Here is a 20,507-nt window from a genome sequence, read left to right as displayed (position 1 = left end):
TGTGGCATATGGAAGGAAGAAAATGAACTTTTGTTGTGAATGTACTGTGCCCATGTGGTGGTGTGTTCTTCCCCATGCTATCAGAGAGGTTAGAGATCAGAAACGTTGAGAAACTGTCCAAGCTCACAGGTTGAATGCAAGGAAAATCTATGCCTGTGGGAAATAGTTAGGATGACCTAGTTTTTGAGGCAAAAAAAGAAAAGGCTATTCAGAAGGATTTGGACAGCAATGAACAATCTTATATAGTGCCAGTTGTAGGGTATCTTGCTTCCATTTTTGAGGGGAATGACAGTTTTTCTGTATGCAAATAAAGACTTAAAAATGTGCATGCCATTTGACTAACCAATTCCAATTCTGGTCATTTATTCTCAGAAAATAATCAGAGAGGTGCTTAAAGATTTATTAATATATATAGTTATTGCATCTCTCTCTCTCATACATATATACTATATGCTTCCCCAATGGCTCAGTGGTAAAGGATCTGCCTGCCTAGCAGGAGACCCAGGTTTAATCCCTGGGTCAAAAGGAGGAGGGCAAGACAACCCACTCCAGTATTCTTGCCTGGAGTATTCAATGGACAGAGGAGCCTGGTGGGCTATAGTCCATGACTGAGTGGGTGAGCACACATGTGCATACTGTATACTATAGCATTTACTACAATCAGGAAAAATAAATGATCTAAATAACAGCCAGTAACAAAGTGTTGTTAACATAAATTATAGTATATCCCTATAAATGAATTACATTCATCCATTGGAAATGTTGTTTAGGAATATTATTGACATGAAAATTATTTATACCATATTACGTAAAAAAGCTGGTTTATGAGGTCATATGATGCAGCTTTCCAAGTAAAACTCTATATGTGTAAACGTGAGTTGTGTGGGCTTACATAGAAGATTTACCAAAATACCAATAGTGGTTATCTCTAATAACATGGCAGATCACATTTATTTTCTTCTTTCCTCATCCCTCTTTTATAAATTGTGTTCAATGAAAATACATCATTTAAAAAATTTAGAACAATTTAGGGACTTCCTTCATGGCCCAGTTGCTTTCCAATGCAGGGGTGCAAGTTTGATCCATGGTCAGGAACTAGGATGCCATGTGCCTCCAGGCCAAAAAAACAAAACAGAAAACAGAAACAATATTGTAACAAATTCAATAAAGACTTAAAAAATGGTCCTCATAAAAAATCTTAAATATTTAGTAAAATAAAATTTAGAGCAGCTTGTCTTCTAAGAGAATTAAGAATATGATAACAGGAAGCAACCGGGGGACTGAGACTACAGAACCAAGTGGGATGGAAGTGGAGAGGGACTGGTATCCGCAGCAGGAAGTTAAGGGGAAGTGAGGTTAAAGAGCGAGGATTTCTGGCACTGATGGAATTGGTGGCTTCCTGGCTATCGTAAAGGGAGGGCCTAGAAGTGCTTGCACTGGTAGCGTTGCATGCATGCGTGCTAAGTTGCTTCAGTCCCGTCCAATTCTTTGCAACACTATGGACTGTAGCCCACCAGGCTCCTCTGTCCGTGGGATTCTCCAGGAAAGAATACTGGAGTGGGTTGCCATGCCCGCTGCCAGATGATCTTCCTGATCCAGGGATCAAACTCACATCTCTTATATTTCCTGACCCAGAGATCAAATCCACATCTCTTACATCTCCTGCATTGGCAGGTGAGTTCTTTACCATTAGCACCACCTGGGAAGCCCACCAGTAGCATTGGGGTTGTTTAAATGGCAACTTGGTGACTGCAGAGTAGCCCCAAGTTAGAAATTGCTTTTGTCCTAGAGAAGCTGGGGGGCCAGCAAGACAGTAAAAGATGGGAATGAGGGCTGGCTCTGGGAAGAGGAGGTAAAGCCAGGGCAGAGGGAGAGACAAGTCCAACTCAGTGTTAAATGACTGAACAACTGTCCCAGCTCGCCGCGTTTCCCCTTGATAATGATCCAGACAAGCTTCATTCCCTCGTCCTCCCCCACACTTGAGATTTAGAGAGCCATTTGTCTGCAGATGGAAGAAGCATCATATCCAGTGTAATAAAGGTTGCTTTAGGCTATTAACGTACTTGGAACGAGTTGGAAAACATACAAATAAAACTAAGCCAACAGATGGAACCAATGTCTTTTTTTCCCCCCACTTAATTTTCCCCTAGGAAGCAAAGGTGATTAAATTCATTCCTTTGACTTCAAACATGCCCTTAAATTGGGATCATTTGCAACATCTAGATGTTTGAAACCTTGCAAAAAGTTTTTGATTGCGAAGTTTGGGAAAGAAAAAGACCATTGGATTTGGGTCAGTGGCTCTCGATCCTATCTGTACTGCCATGCCAGACTGAGAGAGTCACTTCAGTGCCTCAGATCTTAGTCCTGCAAAGCGAGATAAAGCTGGAAGATCCTGCCAGCCCTGAAACCCCAGGACTCTCTTGACCTGAAACTGTATTCTTCTTTCCATGGCCATATCTTATCTCATATCTACCTATCCCAGCCCCTAAATAAAAGAGCCCCCAAAGAGAAACATCCCCCACAGAAGGTCATACTGAAGGGAGAGATGGTTCTTTTTTTTTTTTCTGCAGTGTCCTTACAGACTGACTGTATAGCTAAAAACCCAGGAGCATTTTAACATTCGCTTATTCATCTATTCACTCATTCAAGAGATGCTGAACACCTGGTTTTGTCTCATGTAGTGTGCTGGGTCTTAGGTAAACAAAAATTAAAAAGATCCTGCTGTCAAGGAACTTTCTGTGTCATGAAAGATCTTTAATTTTCCTGCTGTATATTCCCCTGGAGGTTTTGAACCTCCTCCTTCTTCTCCCCCTTCCACCCACACTGCTTTTAATAAGACGTATAATGATAGAGCTTGATTGCATTTATGGATTGTATGGAGGTAGAGAAATATTGAAAACCACTGGCCTGATGCAGGAGATAGACTCATATACAGGCAATTACAGATCACCATCATATGATCTATGAGTGCCCAGTGACTCAATCATGTCTGACTCTTTGTGACCCCATGGACTGTAGCCCACCAGGCTCCTCTGTCCGTGGAATTTTCCAGGCAAGAATACTGGATGTGTTGTGTTGTCACTCAGTCATGTCTGACTCTTTGTGACCCCATGGACTGTAGCCTGCTAGACTTCTCTGTCCATGGAATTCTCCAGGCAAGAGTACTGGGGTGGGTTGCCACTTTCTCCTCCAGGGGATCTTCTCTACCCATGGATTTAACCCACGTCTATTGCATCTCCTGCATTGGCAGGTGGGTTATTTACCACTGAGCCACCCGGGAAGCCCCATATGATCTATGATAGGGTGATATTTTGGGGGACATGGGCCACAGAAACACAATTGTAGGAATATACTGACCCTGACATCCCGTCTCCCATCCTGTTTCCAGGAATTTCTTACATAACCAGGGACTTGGGCTCAATGAACAAGTATTATAAGTCTATTTATTAAGTTGCTCTAAAATTCATTTCATTTCTTTCAGCCCCCTACTGCCTCTCCCATAATACCATTTTCCATCATCGTTTACCTGGATCACCTCCTACCTGGTGTCCCTGCCTCCTGGGAACCCGTTTTTCACATCATAGCTAGAGTGATCTTTCTAAAACACAAATCTAATTATGTCTCTCTCCTGCTTTTGTACATGGAAACCCTTAGTGGAAGTTAGGTGAACCTCCTCTGTGCCTTTATCTCATTCAGTCATCATTCAATTGCCTGCATAGTCATCATTCTCCTCGACCACACAGAAAACTCTCTGAAGGCGGAGACTAGTTTCTTCATCAGTAGATGAACGTACCAAGGACTGCACCTGGCACAGTGTGAGGGCTGGACAGTATCTCTTCGACGGATGGAGGATGCCGATGTTGAGGTCGTATTTAGTTGAAGTCATTGGTGTAGGTGACATCTGGATTAGGAATTGCTTGGTAGGTGAGGGTTTTGTTGAATGACTAGGTAAATAATGAAGGTTACTTGGGGCTTCTCTGGTGGTTTAGGTGGTAAAGACTCTGCCTTCAATGTAGGAGACCTGGGTTTGATCCCTGGGTGGGGAAGATCCCCTGGAAAAGGAAATGGCTACCCACTCCAGTGTCCTGGCCTGGAGGATTCCATGGACAGAGGAGCCTGGCAGGCTACAGTCCATGGGGTTGCAAAGAGTTGGACACAACTGAAGCAACTTATCACAAAGGTTAATAGACTAAAGACAGACGTAGACAGTAGAAACCCAACACTCACATATCACTGCAAGGTAGAGAAGGGTCAACTCTGAGAATGACTGAAAAGATGGGAAGACACTCAGGAGAGAATGCAGAAGGGTTTGGAGAAGCCAGAGTCTCAAAAAAAATAATGCTTCTTTGTATTTATAGGGCCCAGCACAGGAGTGGATGAAGAAATGGGTTGGATGAATGATGGTCAGGAAATTCAGATTCAGCAGCCAAGTTGAAAACCACAGAGCCTGAGAAGATCTCACTGGGTCTGGCAGTTAGGACATCCTTGGTCATCAATGGGATAATTAATTACAGTTTTTGTGGAGGTTTTGGTGCAAGAGCTGGGGGAAGGGGGCAGTGCAGGTGAGAAGGGAGAGATGGTGAGTGGAGAAGGAAGGAAAGGGAGCGCCTAGAAGTGCAAGGCCCTCTTGGAGAGGATGAAAAGGGAAGGAGAACTCTTGGAAGGAAAGGCAAGGAAAACTTCGGGGGCAGTTTCTCGCCCAAGAGACATCTCGTAGACCCCGGAGGAGCAGTTGGCAAGAGGGGACCAGCACTGATGCTAAGGTCATAGAGATGCTGCTTCTTACATAGCAGAACATAAAAGGTCATGACCGAGATTTTTCCACTTTCAAGTTCTCAGCTTTGCTACTGGGTGACATGTTAATAATAGTAACAGACTTTCTTCTGAGTACATTTTCATTATGTTTGTCTTCTCATGATAATGATAGTGGTGGTGATAGTAATAATAATGGTGAGCAAGGTACTGTGATAAGTGCTTCTGTAAGTACCATCTAATTTAATTAGGCTAATAATGATATAGATAAAATTATTCTTCCCATTTCACAGATAAGTAAAATTAGTTGAATCAATGAATATTTTTTATTAATTTAGAAATAGGGTTGATGAAATGAATTTAAAATAAGGTCAATGAAAACACAGAATTATTTTTATAAACTTGCTTTGTACTTGAATCTGAGGAACCAGATCTTTCATAAAATGAAAGTATACTGTAATGTTGGAGATTTCTCAATGCAGATTGAGATATAATACTTTCCACAGGAGGCAGTTGATAATGAGTATGTCAAAATGCCCTTTTCATCTCTTTTGTGTCCTTAGAGTATTACCATATAAGCAAAAGGTATATAGAAAAAATATATAGCATTGGGTATATTTTAAGTAACAAAACATTAATTTTAACTTGTTTACTATCCTGTTTCTAGTAATTTATTTTTGAAATGAAAATATTTCTCCTGGCTAATGGGTAAAAATTTTCTTGCTCTTAATCCTTACTATAAACATGCTGAAGGAAAATAGTTTTGAGATGATAGCTCACATATAAAATAGAGTTATTTTTTCTTTTAAGGTACCAAAATGTGAATGCATTTAGGATCAATACTAAAGGCGTCACAGCCTTTGGAATGGACTGACTACAAAATATTTTAATATAGTCTATAAGTGAGTGATGACAACACACCAGCATGTACACAAGCATGACGGCATCTCTTGTGTCTGTCCCCATCCATCACTCAGAACAGGTTTTTCTCGTGGTAAAACAAAGCCAGGGACAAAAATGTATTGCTTTTAAAGTAACCTTACAGGCCTGCTTTAAATAGACAACAGAAGCTTGGGAGCTCAACGCTGAGGAATCTTAGCTGCATTGTTAACCTACCTTTTTGTGTTGCAGAATTAGTACACATAACATACATGAAGGTCTTCACTGCGGTTTTAACCAAAGACCTTGGCTGTGCTGCCTTAAGAAAGGGATCCCATTCTCACCTCGTAAATACCCACTTCTTTCTTTTTAATTCAACTTAGATTCGGCAAGAGAATTCAAGCACATTTGAAAATTCTAGTGGAGAGAAATACTCCTTCATATCAAATAGATTCAAAAACACACATTGAATGGTTGACTCAGGGGCTTTCACTAAACTGGCCATGAATGCTGAAACCATCTGTTTTTCTGGACGTTGTCAGGGTGAGTGTGGCGGAGGCAGCTGTTTGCAAAGGGACGCTTTGGATGATGAACCAGCCCATTGTTCCTAAGCAATTCACTTGCTTTCAGAGGCTCTACCCAAGCGTACTATAGAGCAATCAAAATCAAACTATTGTTTGTACCAATCATATTGATCTGAAAAGAACGTGGTGGGATGACCCCATTGTAGATGCAAATAGTTGTTCTGAGCAGCTGTATGCTGGCCAATATGTACCTCAGTAGGAAACAGGCTTGGAGGCTAGAGGGCTCCCTGTACCCTACTGAGGGAAGAAAAAAGATTATACCAGATTAAACTGCAGTTTAAGGGGACTGGAGGGAATGGAGACACAGGTCTATTGGTATTAGTGGCAATTTTCTCTCACACAAACATTGTCGACATTAGCTCTAGGGTGGTAAAACTACTCTTGTGTATGAAAGCTTTCTGCAAACTAGAAATCTAGATTCTCCATAAAATTAGATAAGGACTTAAAATGATAGCACAAAACATGATTTGCTTTGGTTGGAAGTGTTGAGTCCTTTAGTTCTGCAAATTTTAACACTGCCTAGAGTTTTACAATTGACGTACAACTCAGATAAATGTCGATACAATCTTGATATTGCAGTCTTTGTATGACTATTAAAAAGGACATTTTGGTCAATGCAGAGAGCAAGTGGAAGCACACAAAAGGAAAATTATACTGGCTAATTTTTAAAAATAACCTGAACGCTATCTTTTATCCATTAACTTTTAAGCTTTTTGGTTGTCCTTTGTCACTTCATTGCATGCATGCTATTATCTTCTCATATAAAATTTAATCTGTTGAACTAAATGAAGGAATTAGTATCTGAAAGACATCTTTCATTAAGCAATTAACGAATCTCTCCAACAAATCTACAAAAGCATATGTGTTTATATTTAATAGTTATTTGTTTGATCAGCCAGTTATAACACATGCATACATTTTGTTTTAGCCGTGATAGTACTACACCTAAACTTATTGTCGTTGTACTATAGTCCTGATAAAAATGTGGCTACAGCTGGTTATTTGCTAAAGGATATATATACATATATCTGTAGTTTATTGCCTTTAAAAATTCCTCTGCAGTTCATTATAGAGCCATGACAAGTCCCTCAAGCAGAGCTATTTGGTATTGGATGAAATTTTGCTTTCTGTTGCAGCATAAACCAGAAATAACAGGGTAGATTTAAGAAATTCATAGATTTGTAGAATATGTTTGAAAAAAGACTCAATACCATATGTACCAACCAACCTTTATTGTCAGATACAGGGGCCATGATAAGACTTGTGAGTCTTTCTTAAGAAAATATCTTAGTCATTACTTCAATTTTGTCATTACTTTCAATTACTTCAATTAAAACACTTTAATTGGCAACCTACCATGCTTCTGCTGAATATATTTGGTTGTCTTGGTGTCACTGCGAGTACAGTGTGGGGTGGAGCCTATAGAGCATTCCATCATGGGAAATTCAGTCCACCACTAGGTTGGCAGGCCCGTGTATGTGAAAGGAAAATACTAAAAGCCATTTCTCAATTAAATCTCTGATTTTTACTTGAGTTGACTTATACTTGTGGATGGAATGGCTAGGAAATACTTGTCAAATAAATTTCATTGGTTCTAATGTCGTAAATGTTTTATGTACACTATTCATAGACACAGACAGTATTTCACTTTTCTAACACTCAACTGATAATATTTCCTGTCTACTTTTTTTTTTGTCCCACTCTCACGATCTCAACTTATTACATCTGTAAAGCCTTTATTTTATTAAATTAAATTAATTTACTTATTTTAATCAGAGGCTAATTACAGTATTGTAGTGGTTTTTGCCATACATTGACATGAATCAGCCATGGGTGTACATGTGTTCCCCACTCTGACCCCCCCTCCCACTTCCCTCCCCATCCCATTCCTCAGGGTCATCCCAGTGCACCAGTCCTGAGCGCCCTGTCTCATGCATCGAACCTGGACTGGTGATCTGTTTCACATATGATAATATACATGTTTCAATGCTATTCTCTCAAATCATCCCACCTTCGCCTTCTCCCACAGAGTCCAAAAGTCTGTTCTTTACATCTGTGTCTCTTTTGCTGTCTTGCATATAGGGTCATCGTTATCATCTTTCTAAATTCCATATATATGTGTTAATATACTGTATTGGTGTTTTTCTTTCTGACTTACTTCACTTTTAAGAGATTAAGACCAATTATAATTTTTAAGCCAGTGTAAAGGGTTTATTCCATAAAGTGATTTCCAAGTTATATTCCTAGTATGAATAAACATTTGGCCATTTTCCCTTCTCATATCTGTAGAAAGAACTTTTGCTGTGATAAGTGATATTCACAAGGTTGACCTGAGGGGCAATAATAATACGTCATCCACCAAAGAATAATTACATAATGTTCATAATATTATACTTAACAATAGCTAATTATGATTGGGTTTTTACCCATGTCCATGGTGAAGTGCAGTTCCTTTATAGGGAAAGAAACAACTTACTGCCCCAAACTAACAAAATGAAAGGGGTATTAGAATATGTTGTGGGCTGAACTGTGTCCCCGCCTCCTTCCAGCTGATGGCTCACCAATGCAGGAGACACAAGAGACGAGAGTTCGATCCCTGGGTCAGGGAGATCCCCTGGAGAAGGAAATGGCCACCCACTTCAGCATTCTTGCCTGGGAAATTCCGTGGACAGGGGAGCCTGGTGGGCTACAGTAAATGGGGTTGTGAAAGAGTCAGACAGCTAACAACTTGGCAGCTAGACAGCAGCAGCAGCATAAGTGGTATTTCATATGGCATTTGTCTTTTTCTGTCTGACTTACTTCACTTAGTATGATAATCTCTAGGATCATCCATGTTGCTGCAAATGGCATTATTTCATTCTTTTCTATGGCTGAGTAGTATTCCATTGTATGCATGTACGATATCTTCTTTATTCATTCATCTGTCAGTGGACATTTAGATTGCTACCATGTCTTAATTGGCTACTGCAGATAGTGCTGCTATGAACATTGGGGCACATGTTTCTTTTCAAATTAGAGTTTTCTCCAGGTATATGCCCAGGAGTGGGGTTGTTGAATTATATGGTAGCTCTGTTTTTAGTTTTTTAAGGAATGTCCATAACCGTTCTCCATAGTGGCTGCACCAGTTTACATTCCCAACCGTCTAGGAGGGTTCCCTTTTCTCTACAACCTCTCCATCATTTATTGTTTGTAGACTTTATAATGATGGTCATTCTGATCACTGTGAGGTGATACCTCATTGTAGTTTTGATTTGTATAAATAATTTGTGATGTTGAGCATCTTTTCATGGTCATCTGTGCGTCTTCTTTGGGAAAATGTCTGTTTAGGTCTTCTGCCCACTTTTTGATTGTGTGGGTTTTTATTTTTCAATTGTTTGAGCTGTTTGTGTATTTTGGAAATTAAACCCTTATTGGTTACACTGTTTGCAATTATTTTCTCCCATTCTGTGGTTGTTTTTTTGTTGTGTTTATGGTTTCTTCGGTGCACAAAAGCTTAAAAGTTTGATTAGATTCCATTTGTTTATTTTTGCTTTTGTTTCTATTGCTTGAAAGACTGACATAAGAAAATATTTCTACATTTTATGTCAGAGAATTAAACTTGGTTTTGAATCCATGTTTGTATGTCTTCAAAGCCTTTCTCTTAAAAACCCATGCTGCCCCCTCTGTTAAGCAGGTGGTCTATCAATATTATTTAGAAATGATTTCAGCCATAAATGTAGAACTATCTCCTCTAAATTTTTAACTCTCATTATTAGAAAGGCTAGTTCACAAAAATGGTCTATTATCTAAGAATTTCATTAATAAAAGTTAATATTACATATTAAATAATTCATCTTTGGTAATTTTATTTCCATGAGTGAATTTACTGGTAAAAGTTCCACTTGTATTAATTCTCTAGTGTGTAAATGTAACAAGATAAATTCCTCCAGGAGATGCTAACAGAAAGAGTTTAAGTTTATAAGGAAAATGTGTTATAGATAGAAGATTATAAAATAAATAATTTAGGAAATTAATAACATTTTTTAACGCACTCAGTGTGTTCATGGGGAAGTTCAGCTTCTTTCTAATGAAAAGAAACAGTTTACTGCTCCAGTCTAGCAAAATGAAAAATGTATTTTTATTTGAAAACCATGCCATTTACTCTGTTTTTCTTTTTTATTGGGCTGAACCATATGATTCTGGGATGGGTTAGAAGTTGAAGCTAAGAAACAGTCAAATGATCTACTTAATCTTTGCTTATAAATTCTCCGTGGGGGAGTAGTAATTTATTTTAAAAGACTGTGGACATAATGATACATTTTCCTTTTGTCCTCTTCCATCCTGTCATCAGCTGATGTCTTAATATTAATACTTATCATAAAGGAAAACATTTTCTAGTTTTCTGCATATAGATCCTGTACATGTTTTGTTAGGTTTATACCTAGATATTTCATTTTTGGTGCTATTTTAAATAGTATTGTGTTTTCATTTCAAACTCCAATTTTCATTGATGGTATATAGGAAAGCAGTTGCCTTTTATATATTAATCTTGTATCATATAACCTTGCTATAAGTGATTATTTGTTCAAGGATGTTTTTGTTCAATTCTCTAGGATGTGTACATAGAAGATCATGTCATCTACAAATAAAGAGTTTTATTTTTTCCTTCCTCTCTGTCTCTCACCATCTGCATACCTGTTGGATTTCTACCATGATGTTACTTGGAAGTGTTGAGGGGTATGTTCTTGCTATGTTCCCTGTCTTAAGGGAGCATGTCCAGTTCTTCACCATTAAGTATTCTTCCTTTGTTTATGTAGGTCCAGGTTGTTGACCTATATCTTTTTCCTTTTCTCTGAAGAAATTCTTTGAACATTCTTTGCAGAGCAGGTTAGTGGTGATGAATTCTTTCAGTTTTTATTTGTCTGAGAGAACCATTAGATCTCCTTTATTTTTGAAGGTTAAGTTTGGTGCATATTGAATTCTGTTTTTTTTTTTTCAACACTTAATATTTCAATCCACTCTCTTCCTGCTTGCATGCAGAGAATTCTGCTGTAGTTCTTATCCTTGTTCCACATCAGGTAAGAGTTTTTTGTCCGCTGATTTCTTTCAGGACTTTGTCTTTAGTTTTCTTCAGTTTGAATATGACATGGCTAGGTGTGGAATTTTCAGGATCACTGCTTGATGCTTTTGAGCTTCCTGCATATGTGTGGCTTGATGTCTGTCATTAATTTAGAAAATTCTTAGAAGAAAATGAAAGTATTTTTTCTGTTTTGTTCTCTCATTTCCTATTATTCCAATTATGCATTTGTTACATATTTTGAAATTTTCCCATGGATTTTGTATGCTTTATTCTGTTTTTTCATTCTTCTTTTCTTTTATATTTCAGTTTTATGAGTTCTGTTGAAGTATCTTTAAAGCTCACTGATTCCTTCCTTGGCTGTGTCTATAGGTGAGCCCAGCAAAAGCATTCTTCATTTCTGTTCCACTTTTTACACTTAAAAATTTTTTTCCAGTATTTCTTTCTGATTCTTCCTTAGAGTTTTCATCTCTCTGTCTACATTATGCATCTTTACTTAAGTGTATATTTTTTTCCATGAGAGCCATTAATATATTCATTGCAGTTATTTTTGATTCCCTGTCTTACAATTAATTCCACAATCAGTGTGATATTGGAGTCTGGTTCTGAGGCTTGCTTTGTCTATTCAGAATGTTTTTCCCATTGATTATCAAAACTGTTTTGTACAGTTTGGTTTATATAGTTATCTCTGTGTTTCTGAACTACAGTGCAAAGTAAGGACTGTCTCTGTGTGTGCATGTATATCTGTATATGTGTGTATGTGTGTGTACATGTATGCACATTCTGCTCAAGTAATGAAGTACTTAACACAGGAAGCTTCCCCTTTGTTTTGATGTATCAGATAACATAAAGCCATCTGAGTGTCTATCTTTAAATTAGTTATTATCTTTTAGCTTCTCTTTGATTTAGTCATGGGAGTTTCTTTCCTCAATCTGTTATTGAGCTAGAATTCCTATTATGAAATTTTCTCTTTTTTGTTTTTTATTTATTTTTTAAACTTTAAACTTTTTATTTTGTATTGGAGTATAACCAGTTAACAATGTTGTGATAGTTTCAGGTGAACGGTGAAGGAACTCAGCCATACATATACCTGTATCCATTCTCCCCCAAATGAAATTTTCTCTTAACAGACCTTTTCTGTGATTGCATTTTGAAGAATTTTGGAAAAAGAAATTCCCTAGACATTTTGAAATTAATTTCAGCTGTTTTCCTGATTTTGTAGAAGTGTGTGATAATTTCCCGGAGTTTTTCTTAATGATAGTAACAATTATAATAATCACATCTGTTTACTGAATATTTGGTATGTGTCTGTTTCTTTGCACAAGAGCTTCATATAGATTATGAAAGAATATAATGTTTTTCTTAAAAAGTCTTTTACACATCGTTACTGTTGTATCTTAAACTTTTCCCCAGTTGAGACCAGGGGCTGACAGACTGTAGGGAAGGGTCTTATTAAGATCTAGGCATTTCCCGTTCACTGCATGAGATCAGGTGGCCCCAATGGCCTATGACTTGCCCTCCAGAGAACAGCTGCAGGTGCTGACCATTGAAAGCACCAGGAGGATCTAAAATTCATTTTTACATTATACTCAGTAACAAAATACTTAGTAACTTACTTGTGTGATCTAAAAACTTAAACACAGCCCCAGTTTAGAAAAGGAACCAACCTGCTGCCTGGAGGTACTGGTAATGAATGATAATTATACTCTCCAAATCCTCCAGTAGAAAACCCAATGAGTTGTATTTACTTCTTTCTGGCATTATAAAAATTATGTATCCTTTTATGTGCAGAGACAGTTCCTTGGGGATGAAGAGTTACGCATGCTTATTAGCAGAAGAATATGTGCTATAGCAGGCACTGCATACGCAACCCAAGACTTATGACCCTTTTGTCCACATGAGTGGCAGGCATAACTTCTGTGTTGTGGCAGTGAAATGAGAGGATGAAGAGATGATGATGAAATGAAGGACGATCATTTGAATGTCCTTGCCCTAGACTTTAGTTAAATATTCAGATACCTTTCAAATTAACCATGCTGCTTCAAAAGTTGGAATCCAAGTGGGATTAAAGCATTACTTTCTTGCTGAATTTTCTGTGTTTTGAAATGGAAGATACCTTCGGAATTCTCTCTTAGAACTGGCAAAGCACTTTGCCCTGCTATGAACCTTGATCATTGGTTCTACATCTTTTAATCCAAAACGACTTTAAATTGTTTTCATTGTTTTTTCTAGACTAACTTTCCCTGACTCTGTTGGCAAGTATATTAGCATAATCTTTGCCAAAAGAATTTTACTTGGTTAGCTGTTTCCTATAGTCTTTTTCAGTTTAGAAGAATGAACTAATAGGACTGAAGCAGTCACTTTGATGTTGGAATCCTTGTGATAATTATTCTTTTCAAGAATTCAGGTCCTTGGTGTCATTTACTCTCATGATCAATGCACATATTGTGTAAAGACCTGATTCATGAGAATGATCATGAAAACTGGTTCATTGGCTAAATATACATTGAAAGATCTCAAGTGAACAGAAACTAATTGTGAAGAACAAGTAATTTAAGGAAAACAATGAATGCTCGGCATTATGTCTTTAGGAAATCTTGTCAACAACAACAAGCAGTGAATCATTACATGTATTGTTTAAAAGAAGAGATATGAGAACTTAGGCTCTGAAATTAAATAAACTATAAGAGACTATAGATTTTCTTAGATCACCATCCTTGGAAGCAGAACTCCTGTGCAGGAACTCCCAGGGGAAACCTTAAGGGAATGGGGAAAACTGGTCAGTGGGGGAGGAAACCATGGAAAGAGCCTGATCTCAGGAAGAATCTCCCAAAGGGTGGGCTTCAGCCTAGCCCTGCAGAAGACCTCTGAAATATGAATTATGTGTTGAAGGATCGTACTCTGTCACCACATAATCACTGACCGACTGTCTCAGGGTGTGTAAGAAGGTCACAGCCCCTCAGGTCCTTCCCGCTTTTTACACCTGCAGCCAGGTAGCCCCAGCAGCCTGAGAGTCGTCCTCTGAAGCACTGCAGGCCAGGCCATCGAAAACTCCAGATTTCATTTTTCTACATTTTTGTAACATAGGATCATTTGTTTAACAGACATTGTTGACTCCCTCTTATTCCTTTTTACCATTTCTGCATGAACCCCACCTTTACATTGCTGTATGTAAAATAGATAACCAGTGGGAGTTTGATGTATGACACAGGGAATCCAAAGCTGGTGCTCTGTGACAACCTGGAGGCGTGAAGTGATGAGGGAGGCGGGAGGGACGTTCAGGAGAGAGGGGACATATGTATGCCTATGGCTGATTCCTGTTGATATATGGCAAAAGCCCTCACAATATTGTAAAAATTATCCTCCAATTAAAGTAAAATTTAAAAAAAAAGTGTAAAAATTCAGGAAGGACATTTAAAATCTGGATAATTTCTCAGATTAAAGAAAAAAATAATCAAATTGACCATCCCAAGAATCTTTGTGTGTTGCTTTGTTCTTAATCATATAACAAACAGATGAAACCTGCTACTGATTGAGCTCCTACCAGTCACTAGCTCTTTGATTCTCAGGGCAGTGAAAATGGGTATTATTTCTCTCACTTCGAAGAGGTAGAAACTCTGCCGTGGTGCACCAAAAGTGATTTTTGAATGAGCAGATGAATTTTGCTCACCTCTTTGAATTTAAGATGGGGCTTCCCTGGTGGCTCAGATAGTAAAGAATCTTCCTGCAATTCAGGAGACTTGGGAGATCCAGGTTCGATCCCTGGGTTGAGAAGATCCCCTGGAGAAGAGAAGAACTACCCACTCCAGTATTCTTGAGTGGAGAATTCCATTGACAGAGGAGCCTGGAGGACTACAGTCCATGGAGTTGCAAAGAGTCGGACACGATTGAGCAACTAACACTATTGAATTAAAGATAGGCCGACATGTACTTTTATTCCATTTATCTCATTCAAATAAGTAAGTAAATGGCTCACTCGAGACACAGTGTCATCTCTTTGACTCTAAAGCCTCGGGTGGTTTAATCTGTTCCAGTGTACAGAGGGTTCACGATTTGCGATGGTTCAACTTAATGGTTTTTTAAGTTGACAATAGTGTTAAAGTGATAACACATTCTGTAGAAACTGTACTTGAATTTTGACCTTTTCTTGGATTTTCTTGATGCTGGACAGCAGCAGTAAGCCACAGCTTCCCATCAGCCATGCCATCACAGAGGTAAACAACAGATACACTTATCACCATTCTGCACCTGGACAACAGTGCTCTTTTTCACTTTCAGTACAGTATTCAATGAAATTACACCAGATCTTCAACCGCTTTATTATAAAATAGGCTTCATGCTGCAGGATTTTGCCCTGCTGTGGGCTAATATAAGTGTTCTGAGCATGTTTAAGGTGGGCTTGGCTAAGCTCTGATGACTTGTAGGTTAGGTTATTAAATGCATTTTTGACTTAGGATATTTTCTACGTATAGTGAGTTTATCAGGACATGTAATCCCATTGTAAATGGAGGAAGATGTAAAATACCTTTTTGAAAGAAAATTGTTTTTAAATACCTTTAATCTCTATTTGCCAAACAATAATAACTCCCTGTATTATTACAGCTTCACACAGTTCACCCAGTCTTCCAAATCCTTAGCCATTTCATCTTCACCACCACCATCCTTAGAAATTAGACAGCTGATATTCAGGAGGTTGGGTAACTTACTCAAGGTCTCAGAGCCAAGAAACAGTAAGGCTCACGTCAAAGTCAGTTCTCTTGACTCCAAGGCCAGTGGTCTTTTCAAAATCAGTTGTTTTGATCATGTACTTTTTTTTTTTTTTAAACACTGTGAGTTTCCCCCTGGGATTCAAAGTGTTTTACAGAATTTGTGTCACTACAGGGTCAGTGAATACATATTTGCTAAGCTTTGCCATGAAATCGCGTTCAAACAAAGGACTTTCTGACCCCCACACCAACATTTATTCAGTCTCCATATTTTCTCAGATATATGGACCTCTATACGGGTGGTCTGTGGTTCATTTTAAATCTCTTCTGAAACAAGTCTGATAATTAAAAGATGAAGAGGTTAAGGAATAAGAGAAACAATGGTTTCTCTTGGTTTACGTTTTTCTTTTAAGGATCAGAGGGCTGGAAAAGGTTTCTTTTTTATCTTAACGTGTTCCTTCCGTAAAAGGGATCTATTTTTCCTTTAGTTTCATCTCAGGAAGATGACACCTTAATTAGACTCCAGTGGGCCAGTTTAATTAAAAAATGTCAGTCAGATCCTCATAAGGGGACCAGATATCCATGAAACGGACCGTCTGTTTCCTTTGTGATTATTCAGAAATCTCTGACCCTGCACCCATGCGGTGGAGATGGCATGCGGCGGAGATGGCATGCGGCGGGGGTGTGGGGGTGGAGGGTGGGGAAGAGCTTGTGAGTTTCCCTTGCTGGAGGCAGAGTGGGCCCTTGGTAGGCCAGTGAGGGAAGGAGAGATGCCAGGTAGATCATCAGGACCCAGATTTCAATGCTGAGAGACTTTCTCTATCGCTGTACTGAACTAAGGGATTCATGGGCATGAGTTCTATTCTCATCACTATGAAGACAGCTAAGAATTTAGCCATTCTTCCATCCCTGTTCCACTTTCCCACCTGTCTCCCTTTCTCCCTGCTTCCCTTTCTCCCATCTGTAGGCGCAGACCCTGTACTTTCGTGTATACGTGTCTGAGAACCATTTAGTGCTTTTTCAACTTGAATCCAAACAGCCCTGTGAGCTAAGAGGTCACCTCCCTAAACCCTAGGGCAAGCGTGGTGAGGGGTTTCAGAACCATGGTATATTGAGTTCATTCCCTCTTCTGGGTGTTTTAAAGACATGATTTCATTTAATGCCCACTTGATTATTACCTCACTTTGCACAGAAGTGGAAAATGGAGGCTTAGAGAAATTCAGAGATTTCCCCCAAATTATACAACAAGCATATGGAGAAACTAGGAATTGATCAGCAGAGCTACTCATGACCTGTGAAGCTTCTAACTCCAGGTGCTTCTCAGCCATCTCTTCTTTATTTGTGAAAATGGCTTTAGTATGATTATATGTGTTACATGCTTATTTGAAAAATCTGGTATATTAGAATAAAATGCTGTTTTCACTGAGGATCTCTTAAAAATATTAATAATTCTTGTTATCAGCCAACCTTTACCGATATCTCCTACCTCTGTCCCCCCCACCTCCAGAACACTTCCAGACCTATATGAAGTGACACAGCCCTTCAAATGTTAGTCTAAGAGCATATAATTGGAAAAAATTTGCAGGTGCGCACACAAGCATGAATAGGGAGTTTGCTCATGTTAGCTATTTTAAAAATATGTTCTCTTCATCTTTTCACTCAAGAACGTATCATTGAAAACTTTCCTGGCCAACTGGTATAACTATCACATTCTTTTAAAGGTATATAATACTACACAGGAGGCATGATCTATAGGTTTTCTACTTTGCTTCAGTCTTTTTTTTTCCCTGAAGAAACAATTTTGTACTAAATATCTTTGATTACATCTTATTTCATATTGGTGCTTTTATTTCTATGGGATAGACTTTCCCAGAGGTGAGGTTTTTTGGGTTGAAGAATTTATGCTCTTTTAAAATTTTAGTATCTCCAGATTGTCTAAGCAGTTTCTAGGACACGTGAAAATGCCATTTATAAAAAACCCATCAGACGTACATAAGAATGGACGCACACGTTCCCAACTCTAATTTGGCTGTCTCAAACCCTAACTGTCCCTTATCAAATGTGTTATAAACATCTCAGTCCTGGATTAGGTACAAGCCAGCCTCCACAGGATCACATTGAAAACAGATCTCCGGAGATAATATGTTTCCTTATGTATGCCTCTACTGAATGTCTGGGTTACATAAAACTCACAAAAGTTCTAGAGTTTACTTACAGGACATTTGGATAGCAGATTGTTACTGAGAAGATCAATTTGTGCATTTGTGTATAGAAACACCCTCTATGATGTATCATTATAGAGTCATGGGAATTGAGAGCTGGAACCGTTCGATTAATGATTCCTTCACGAATTGCATAGAATCTTTGAGAATGATATCTTGACAGCATATGCCTTCGGTACACGCTATGATGTTATCTCATTTTTGGTGCTTTCCTGAAAGCCTATTTTCAACATGTTTTTCAAAATGTTTAAATTTTTTAAAAGGACAAGGCATGTATTTAAAGTTATTTTAAAGACCACTGATTCAGGGCTAATGGTTGTACAGTTTATTAATCAAATGTATTTAGCAGGAAAAAAAACCCAGTTACAATTCACTGACAATTGGGGTTTTACTCTTTTTAACGTTATTTTAATGAGCTACAGATTTGAATGTGGCCTTTGTTCATCTGTTGCTTCCGCTCAATTGCAGTTTCACCCTAAGACGACACAAGACAGATTGATCAGACTTCCAGTCATTGTGAGGCTTAAATGAAGTGAACAGGGCCTTATGTTTCTCTAAACCAAATGAGAGGATTAAGGCAAAAAAGAAAAAGAAGGCAAAAAAATTAAAACACTCTAGACTAGACATTCTTTAAATCATGTTTGCTCTTCTTAAATCTTCTGCTTCAGTATCCCTGTTTTCCTAGAAGAACGTCAGAAGATGACATCATAAAAATGAAAACTTGCAAACATCCCAAATACTAGCAGGTATATAAATGTGAGGGGAGATCTGCTGTCTCATCTCATTTGTGACACATGACAATTTCAGCACAAATGAGCATTTAAATTACATTAGATCTTCTTTAGTAGATAACAGTATGTCCAAACTTTAAAAGCTATCTATCATCTAAGTGAAATGAAAGTCAGTCGTGTCCAACTCTTTGTGACCCCATGGACTATACAGTCCATGGAATTCTCCAGGCCAGAATACTGGAGTGGGGAGCCTTTCCCTTCTCCAGGGGATCTGCCCAACCCAGGGATTGAACCAGGTCTCCTGCATTGCAGGCGGATTCTTTACCAGCTGAGCCTCAAGGGAAGCCCATTATAGTTTGTTAAAAATTGTTCCACATTTATATGACATATTGAAATGAAAATAAAATTCCTTTGTATTAGTAACGATTTTTGTGGTTAATATTTTCAACACTGTACGTGATTGGGGGTAACTTTTCTGATGAGCTGCCATATAAGGTCTGGCACATACTGGACCAGGTTTGGCTGCTCTTCTTTCTGTTTACAAGGATGGTCTGCAGAGGCCATAGCTTCCATCATGCAGTTTTGCATTGTGTTTATCACTCGCTATGCTGTGTGTGTGTGTGTGTGTGTGTGTGTTAGTCGCTCAGTCGTGTCTGACTCTTTGTGACCCCATGGACTGTAGCCCACCAGACTTCTCTGTCCATGGAATTCTCCAGACAAGTGTACTGGAGTGAATTGCCATTCCCTTCTCCAGAGGAACTTCCCAACCCAGGGATTAAACCCTGGTCTCCTGTGTCGCAGGCAGATTCTTTACCGTTTGAGCTACAGGGAAGTCTGTAATGCTGCTTGAGCTGAAAAAAGAACTTCACAACCAGAAAACAGAACTTAAGAGTGGTCTTCCTAAAGCCGTAGGAAGCTATCTGGCAGCTTGGACCAACCTCATTCAGTAAGAAATTAATCACAGTTTCTGAACGTTCATGACTCAGTCTTCGGAAATTGAGAGCATTGTATACCCCCATTATGTTATTTAAAAGAAAATTTTTTTTCCTTTGGTCACAACTCAGAGCATGTGAAATTTTCCCAACCAAGAATCAACACACATCCCCTGCAGTGGAATCAGATTCTTAACCACTGAACCACCAGGGAAGCCCTCATGTTATTTTTTTAAAATTATAAATGATTTATATTGAATGCAAGTTTCATAAGTTAACCTTCTTAGGCAAGAACATCTTCTAATTAACAATAATCATATTTTTATGAATTAGCATTCTTTAGTGGAGCAATCCAGATTCGTTGGACTTATTTGAACAGTACAGTAAATGCAAAAAAGTAATACTTAATGATTCTTAATACTTAAATAATATTGTATTATACAGGAAATAATACAGTGTCAATATAAATATGAAGTATTTTGTATATTAGATACACTCCAGGACAGTTGTAAGTCACATGTATTTTTTAGCTTTTTATTTTATATTGGCATATAGCTGATAAGCAAGGTTGTGATGGTTTCAGGTGCATAGCAAAGTGACTCAGCCATACACACAGCAAGTAACATATATTTTTAAAACTGCAAA

At 38.3% G+C, this 20,507-nt stretch overlaps 1 protein-coding gene across 1 annotated transcript in view; it reads left to right on the top strand.

Moving 5' to 3' along the window:
- Nucleotides 1-20,507, top strand: part of LOC133042622 (cytochrome P450 7B1) — a 172,646-nt gene that overhangs the window by 37,955 nt on the left and 114,184 nt on the right. The gene's annotated exons all lie outside the window — the stretch shown is intronic.

The sequence above is a fragment of the Dama dama genome, chromosome 21, assembly GCF_033118175.1.
Source record: "Dama dama isolate Ldn47 chromosome 21, ASM3311817v1, whole genome shotgun sequence".
Classification (NCBI taxonomy): domain Eukaryota; kingdom Metazoa; phylum Chordata; class Mammalia; order Artiodactyla; family Cervidae; genus Dama; species Dama dama.
This window is presented reverse-complemented; position numbering and strand designations above follow the sequence as displayed.